Source organism: Pan troglodytes, chromosome 8 (genome assembly GCF_028858775.2).
Source record: "Pan troglodytes isolate AG18354 chromosome 8, NHGRI_mPanTro3-v2.0_pri, whole genome shotgun sequence".
NCBI classification, from domain to species: domain Eukaryota; kingdom Metazoa; phylum Chordata; class Mammalia; order Primates; family Hominidae; genus Pan; species Pan troglodytes.
Genome location: NC_072406.2, coordinates 28,140,031 through 28,147,292, shown reverse-complemented (window position 1 = coordinate 28,147,292; position 7,262 = coordinate 28,140,031). Strand labels below are relative to the sequence as shown.

The following is a 7,262-nucleotide window of genomic DNA, read 5'->3' as shown; positions in this document are numbered from 1 at the left end:
AGGGTGTACAAACATGGTGTACACTCACTGTGATATCAGACGTCGTATCTCTGTAATATATTATGAATAATATCACAGGTTGTACGTCCACTGTATTATTAGGAGTAATATCTCTGTAGGATATTACAATTAATATCACAGGATGTAGAGAGACCGTGATATTAGGAGCAATATCTTTCTAGGATATTACAAATAATATCACAGGGTGTATACCCACTCTACTGTCAGGAGCAATGTCTCCCTAGGATATCAAAAATCCTATCACAGGGTGTCCAATCTCTGCCTTCCATGTTCTAAGGGATTCTCCTGCTTCAGCGTCCCGAGTAGCTAGGGTTACCCGCCACCACGCCTGGCTAATTTTTTTTAAATTTTCACTAGAGACGGGGTTTCACCACGTTGGCCAGGCTGGTCTGGAACTCGTGATCTCAGGTGATCCATCAGCCTCGGCCACCCAAAGTGCTGAGATTACAGTTGTGAGCCTTGCTGCTGGGCCAAGAGTTACAGATTCAATTCATTTGGAATCCCAGCTCCCATTTTTGAGTGTGCATGTACTTTTATGAAGAAGTGATGTCAGAAAACCGAAGGATGATAATAAATATGAAAAGTAACAGGCATGTGAAAAGGTGTTCCCATTGAGAACTATAAGGTTCGATTTCGTTTTCAGATAATGGGGTCGTAGCTCTCGTGTCGTCCTTTTACATATTCTACATCAATGGAAGTTGTAGCACGGTGTCAGAATAAAGTAGAGTGTATTTCACGGCTTCTTAATTTCTTTCAATTAGACTGAGATCTTTTTCTGAAAGAGAGAAGGATATTTTCATTGCATTGTATTTTTTCTGAAAAGAGTAGGCCGTATTTTACTGAGATCATGGATTTGTTATATACGACGTTTTGGTCTTCTAATATTCTTCCGTGGATTTTCTCTAAAGTAGTATGTACAGAAAGCCTCGTATAGCTAAAAAGTAAATCACGTAAAAATTGTGAGATTTTTGGAATTGTCACAACTGAGAAACATTGCTGGTGGTGTATGGTCTTCAAGTGTAAAGATGTTCCTTGTGAATTGCTTGCATCCAACATTAAGGGCTGGTTTTTATCTTTTATTTTGCAATCCTCTTTCCTTCTCAAGGTGTCCAACACACACAGAGCCACGGAATCTCACAGGTGTCTGATAATTCCTCCTCCTGGGACATTCAGAGGATCCAGAACTGCAGCCGGTCCTCGCTTTGCTGTCCCTGTCCCTGTCCATGTATCTGGTCATGGTGCTGAGGAACCTGCTCAGCATCCTGGCTGTCAGCTCTGACTCCCCCCTCCACACCCCCATGTACTTCTTCCTCTCCAACCTGTGCTGGGCTGACATCGGGTTCACTTCGGCCACGGTTCCCAAGATGATTGTGGACATGCAGTCGCATAGCAGAGTCATCTCTCACGCGGGCTGCCTGACACAGATGTCTTTCTTGATCCTTTTTGCATGTATAGAATGCATGCTCCTGACTGTGATGGCCTATGATGGCTTTGTAGCCATCTGTCGCCCTCTGCACTACCCAGTCATCGTGAATCCTCACCTCTGTGTCTTGTTCGTTTTGGTGTCCTTTTTCCTTAGCCTGTTGGATTCCCAGCTGCACAGATGGATTGTGTTACAATTCACCATCTTCAAGACTGTGGAAATCTCTCATTTTGTCTGTGACCCCTCTCAACTTCTCAACCTTGCCTGTTCTGACAGCGTCATCAATAGCATATTCATATATTTCGATAGTACTGTGTTTGGTTTTCTTCCCATTTCAGGGATCTTTTTGTCTTACTATAAATTTGGCCCCTCCATTCTAAGGATTTCATCGTCAGATGGGAAGTATAAAGCTTTCTCCACCTGTGGCTCTCACCTAGCAGTTGTTTGCTGGTTTTAAGGAACAGGCATTGGCATGTACCTGGCTTCAGCTCTGTCACCACTCCCCAGGAATGGTGTGGTGGCGTCAGTGTTGTATGCTGTGGTCACCCCCATGCTGAACCTTTTCATCTACAGCCTGAGAAACAGGGACATACAAAGCGCCCTGTGGAGGCTGCGCAGCAGAACAGTGGAATCTCATGATCTGTTCCATCCTTTTTCTTGTGTGGGTGAGAAAGGGCAACCACATTAAATCCCTACATCTGCAAATCCTGCCCCTTAGTCACATTCTTCTTGTGGCTTGATGGCTTTTATTCCTTTCCGCATTTCCTTTGTGAATATTGCTTTCTTCATTATGCCTTTAACTGGAATGGGTGAGGATTCTGGGATCCTTGGTTTAGCAGAAACTTCATGACAGAATCCTCTATACCTAGGCGGCCTCTTTTAGTTTCTGAGCAATAAGCCTGTCATCCAGGTGGAATCACAACCATCTTTTTATATACACGAAGTCCTCACTTCGTTTTGGAATTCCCTGAAAACTGACTTTATGGAAACAATGTACAGGAGGTCCTCCAACACTACTGGTTGTTCAAAGTTGTGTAGTTATACTGTTGATGAAAAATAAGTGGTTTCACTATATATAATTTTGCTTCAAGTTGAATTTTCCGAGAGACTTTCAAAGATGTTAAGTGAGGACATACTGTACATCAAACTCATATCCTCTTCCACAGTTCATGTGGAATTTCTTTATAAACTGCTTCTAGAGAATCTATTTAGGCAGGTTCTGTGGAGAGATCCATGTCGCCGTTCCTCAAACTTGGCTTTGAGTCAAATCACCTGGGGAGCTTACAGATGATGAGGCCTGGGTCTCAATACCTGAGATTCTGATTTCCTTGCACCTGTGTGAGTGTGTGGATTTTTTTTTTTTCTTTTAAACACCAGAGGTGGTTCCAATGACGAAGTTTTTAGAGGCATCCAGCTCCAATGAGTTAGAACAGAAATTAATTGTAATATGATTTCTTCAAATATTATCTTCAAATGCATTGTCCATCAACACCATACAAATATTTATTATGCTGTTTTTTCTTACCATTTCGCATTTTCTATATCTTTCTTTTCCTTTTTTTTTTTGAGTCAGATTCTCACTCTTGTTGCCCAGGCTGGAGTTCAATGGCACGGTCTCGGCTCACTGCAACCTCTGCCTCCCATATTCAAGCAATTCTCCTGTCTCAGCCTTCCAAGTAGCTGGGATTACAGGCATGCGCTACCATGCCTGACTATTTTTTTTTTTTTTTGTATTGTTAATAGAGACAGTGTTTCTCCGTATTGGTCAGGCTGGTCTTGAACTCCGGACCTCGGGTGATCCGCCCGCTTCCGCCTCGCAAAGTGCTGGGATTACAGGCATGAGTGACCGCGCCCAGCCACCACTTAGCATTTACATTTTACATTTGTTGAAGTTATAGATTTATACACACATTGACTGCTGCTCTGTTATACACTTGCATATACATAAGATGGGAAATAGAAAAGAATAAAATGGGCACAGTATCCCTGAAGTTTCACATTCCGAGTCTTTTAAAATATGTGCTCTTTAGAAATGTGTTTCAATGAAGAAACTGTGGTATACACACCCAATGAAGTATTATTCAGCCTAAAAAGGAAGAAACTCCTCTCCGCTGCAGACAAAATGGATGAGATTGCAGGTCTGTATATTAAATGAAAGAAGCCAGGCACAGAATTACAAATATTTCATGTCCTCACTTCTATGTAGGAAGAAAAAAGGAAACCTTGGCCAGGTGTGGTGGCTCAGGCCTTTAATCCCAGCACTCTGGTAGGCCGAGTCGCCCGGATCACTTGAGTCTAGGAGTTCGAGACCTGCTTGGCCAACATGGTGAAATCCCGTCTCTACGGAAAAAACAAACAATTAGTCGGGCGTGGTGACGCGTGCCTGTAGTCTCAGCTATTCGGAGGGCTGAGGCCCAAGAAGCGCTTGAACTCGGGAGGCGGAGCTTGCAATGAGCCCGGATTGTGCCTGTGTACTCCAACCTGGGCAACAGAAAGAGACTCCATCGTACACCTACACACAAAAGGAATCTGAGTAAGGTGGAAAGTATAAAGGAGGTTAGCAGACGCTAGGACGAAAAGGGGTGGGATGGGGAATGAAGACAAGTGGATAATTGGGTCCCGAAATACAGAAAGATGGAATAAGTGAGTTCTAGTGTTTGATAGTACAGTATGAAAATTTTACTTCACAAGAATTTCTTGCATAATTCCAGATGGTTTGGTAAGAAACTTCCTAACTTTCTCATTGTGCTGGTTTTTAAGGTCTTCTCTTTCTGCTCTTGAAATCATGCTGTTTTTTTGTTTTTTGTTTTTTGTTTTGAGATGGAGTTTCGCTCTTGTTGCCCAGGCTGAAGTGTGATGGTGCAATATTGGCTCACCGGAACCTCTGCCTCCTGGGTTCAAGCGATTCTCCTGCCTCCACCTCCCGAGTAGCTGGGATTACAGGCATGCGCCAGCACGCTCAGCTAATGTTGTATTTCTAGTAGAGACGGGGGTTTCTTCCTGTCGATCAGGCTGGTCTTCAACTCTTGACCTCAGGTGATCCGCCCGTCTCGGCCTCCCAAAGTGCTGGGATTACAAGCGTGAGAGACCGCGCCTGGCCCATGCTGTATCCTTATCTGTTGTCTGTTGTTGTTTGTTTGTTTTTTTTGGAGCCCAGAAATAACTTCCCACCTATATGTTCAAATGATTTTTCACATGAGTGCTAAGAAAGCTCTTTGGTGGAAAAGCAGCCTTTTCAAGAAATGGTGTTGGAGAAACTTGATTTCCACATGCAGAAGAATGAAGGTGGACCCTATGTCACACCAGGTGCAAAAATTAACACAAACTGGATCAAAGACCTCACCCCAAGCACTAAAAGTATCATACGCCTAAAGGAAAACATTGGCCACGCTTTCATGACATCAGATTGGGCAATGTTCTCTGGAATATGACACCAAAAGCATAGGCAACAAAAGAAAATTACATTCCTTGGATTACAGCTAAATGACAGACACTTCTGTGCAGCAAAAAACACTGCAAACTGAGTGAAAAGATAACCCATGGATTAGGAAAAATATTTGCAAATCATATATCTAAAAAGAGGTTGATATCCATCATATATAAAGAACAGCTAGAACTAAACAACAAGAAACCCAAAGCATCTCATCAACAACGGTCAGAAGACTCGAGTAGACGTGTCCCTAAAGAAGGTATAGCAATGGCCAATAAGCATCTAAAATGATGTTCAAAATCACTCATCATAGGGAAGCCCAAATCAAACCAAGAATGTGTTACCAAACATTAGGATGGATATGATAAACAAACAGGCATTGGCGAGACTAGAGGGAAGTAGGAATGCTCGAATATGATCGGAGGGAATGTAAAACTGTGAAGGAACGGGGAAAATATTATGGCATGTACTGGAAAAATTAGAAACAGAATGATCAGATGTTCCCGCAGTGGCATTTGTGGGTACATACCAAAAAGAATTAGAAGCCAGGAGTGGAAGACAGATTTGTGTACACCCATATTCATAGCAGCATTATTCACAACAGCCAAAATGTGGAAGCAACCCAAGGGTTCGTGGACAGATGAATGAAAAGGCACACTGCAGTTCCTTCATACAATGGAAGACTATTCAGCCTTCAAAAGGCAGGCACTTCTGGCCGGTGCGGTGGCTCACGCCTGTAATCGCAGCGTCCTGGAAGACCGAGGTGGGTGGATCACCTGAGGTCAGGAATTCAAAACCAGCCTGGCCATCTTGGTGAAACCTGTCTCTACTGAAAATGCAAAAGATGAGATGAGCGTTGTGGCGTGTGCCTATAGACCCAGCTACTCGGGAGGCTGAGGCACAAGAATCGCTGGAACCCGGGAAGCGGAGGTTGCAGTGAGCCCAGATTGTGCCACTGCACTCCAGCCTGTGCGACAGAGTGAGACTCCATGGAAACACAAAACAAAACAAAGTCAAACGAACAAACACAAAGCAAAAAAAAAAAAAAAAAAAAAACAGAGAGGCACTTCTGACGCAGGCCGCAACATGGATGAACCTTGAAGACATTATCGTCAGCGAAATAAATAAATCCCAAAAGGATAAACAGGCCCAGATTCGGTAGCTCGCACCTGTAACCCCAGCACTTTGGGAGGCTGAGCCAGGCGGATCACTTCAGGTCAGGAGTTCGAGACCAGCCTGGCCAATATGGAAAGCTCGTCTCTATTAAAAATACAAAAATTAGCTGGGCATGGTGGCGCAGGACTGTAATCCCAGCTACTCGGGAGACTGAGACACAAGAATCGCTTGAACCCACGATGTGGAGGTTGCAGTGAGGCGACATCACGCCACTGCACTCCAGCCGGGGTGACAGAGAAAGACTCTCTCTCCAAAACCAAAAAAAAAATAAACACGGTATGATTCCACTTTTCTATGAACTGTCTAGAGTAGTTAAACTCATAGAGTTGCAAACTAGAAAGGTGGCCCCCAGGGGTAGGCGAGAGAGAGGAATGGAGAGCTTGGTGAATGGGTGCAATTTCCATTTTGAAAGATAAAACTGTTCCAGAGATGATGGCGGTGATCGTTGCTAAACAATGTGAATGTACTGAATGTCATTAAACTGAAAACTGAAAAACAGTGGAAATTGTAAATGTGTATACTGGCCATTCTATATGTTCTATTATATATTTATAATTTTTAATATTTATACGTGGTACATTTTCCGATAATAAAAGATGAAAATTAAAGCAGTTGGATATTTAAAAAGAAAAGAAAGAAGGGAAGAGTACGCACCAGCTTTCTCCTGATTAGAGGAAGAGCCCCAATGCTTCTATGGACACTCACTTTTCTCTTCTTCTTCTTGCAATATTATGAGGAAATCCTTAGAGATTGGGGAACTTGGGCGACTTTGGCTAATGAGGAGCTCTTTTCCTTGAGCCCCACAGGCCACAGAATAGTAAATACTACGTCTTTGCCTCCAGCCCTGCACTGTGAGGTTGCAGTCCTGTGGGCTCCACTCCCGTCACCTGTATCAGGGGGCTCATGTCTCACCCTGTCTTCTTGCCAGCCTTGAGGACAGAGTCTGAGCCTCCATGGTGCACCAAGCAGGGAGGACAGTGGACCTGTTCTCCGTGGTCATGGCTCAGCAGAGGGGAAGGGCAGTTCAGTGAGTGTAGGGAAAAAAAAGAGAGATCAGACTCCCTCTGTGTCTATGTAGAAAGGAAAGACATAAGCGACTCCATTTTGAAAAAGACCTGTACTTTCAACAATTGCTTTGCTGAGATGTTGCTAATCTGTAGCTTTGCCTCAGTCATTTTGAACCAACCACTTTGACCCAACCTGAAGCTCACA

General features: G+C 43.6%; 1 pseudogene; it reads left to right on the top strand.

Annotated features, from left to right (window-relative positions):
- Nucleotides 1-1,172: 1,172 nt before the first annotated feature.
- Nucleotides 1,173-2,237, top strand: LOC134807031 (olfactory receptor 7E24-like; annotated as a pseudogene).
- Nucleotides 2,238-7,262: the final 5,025 nt, after the last annotated feature.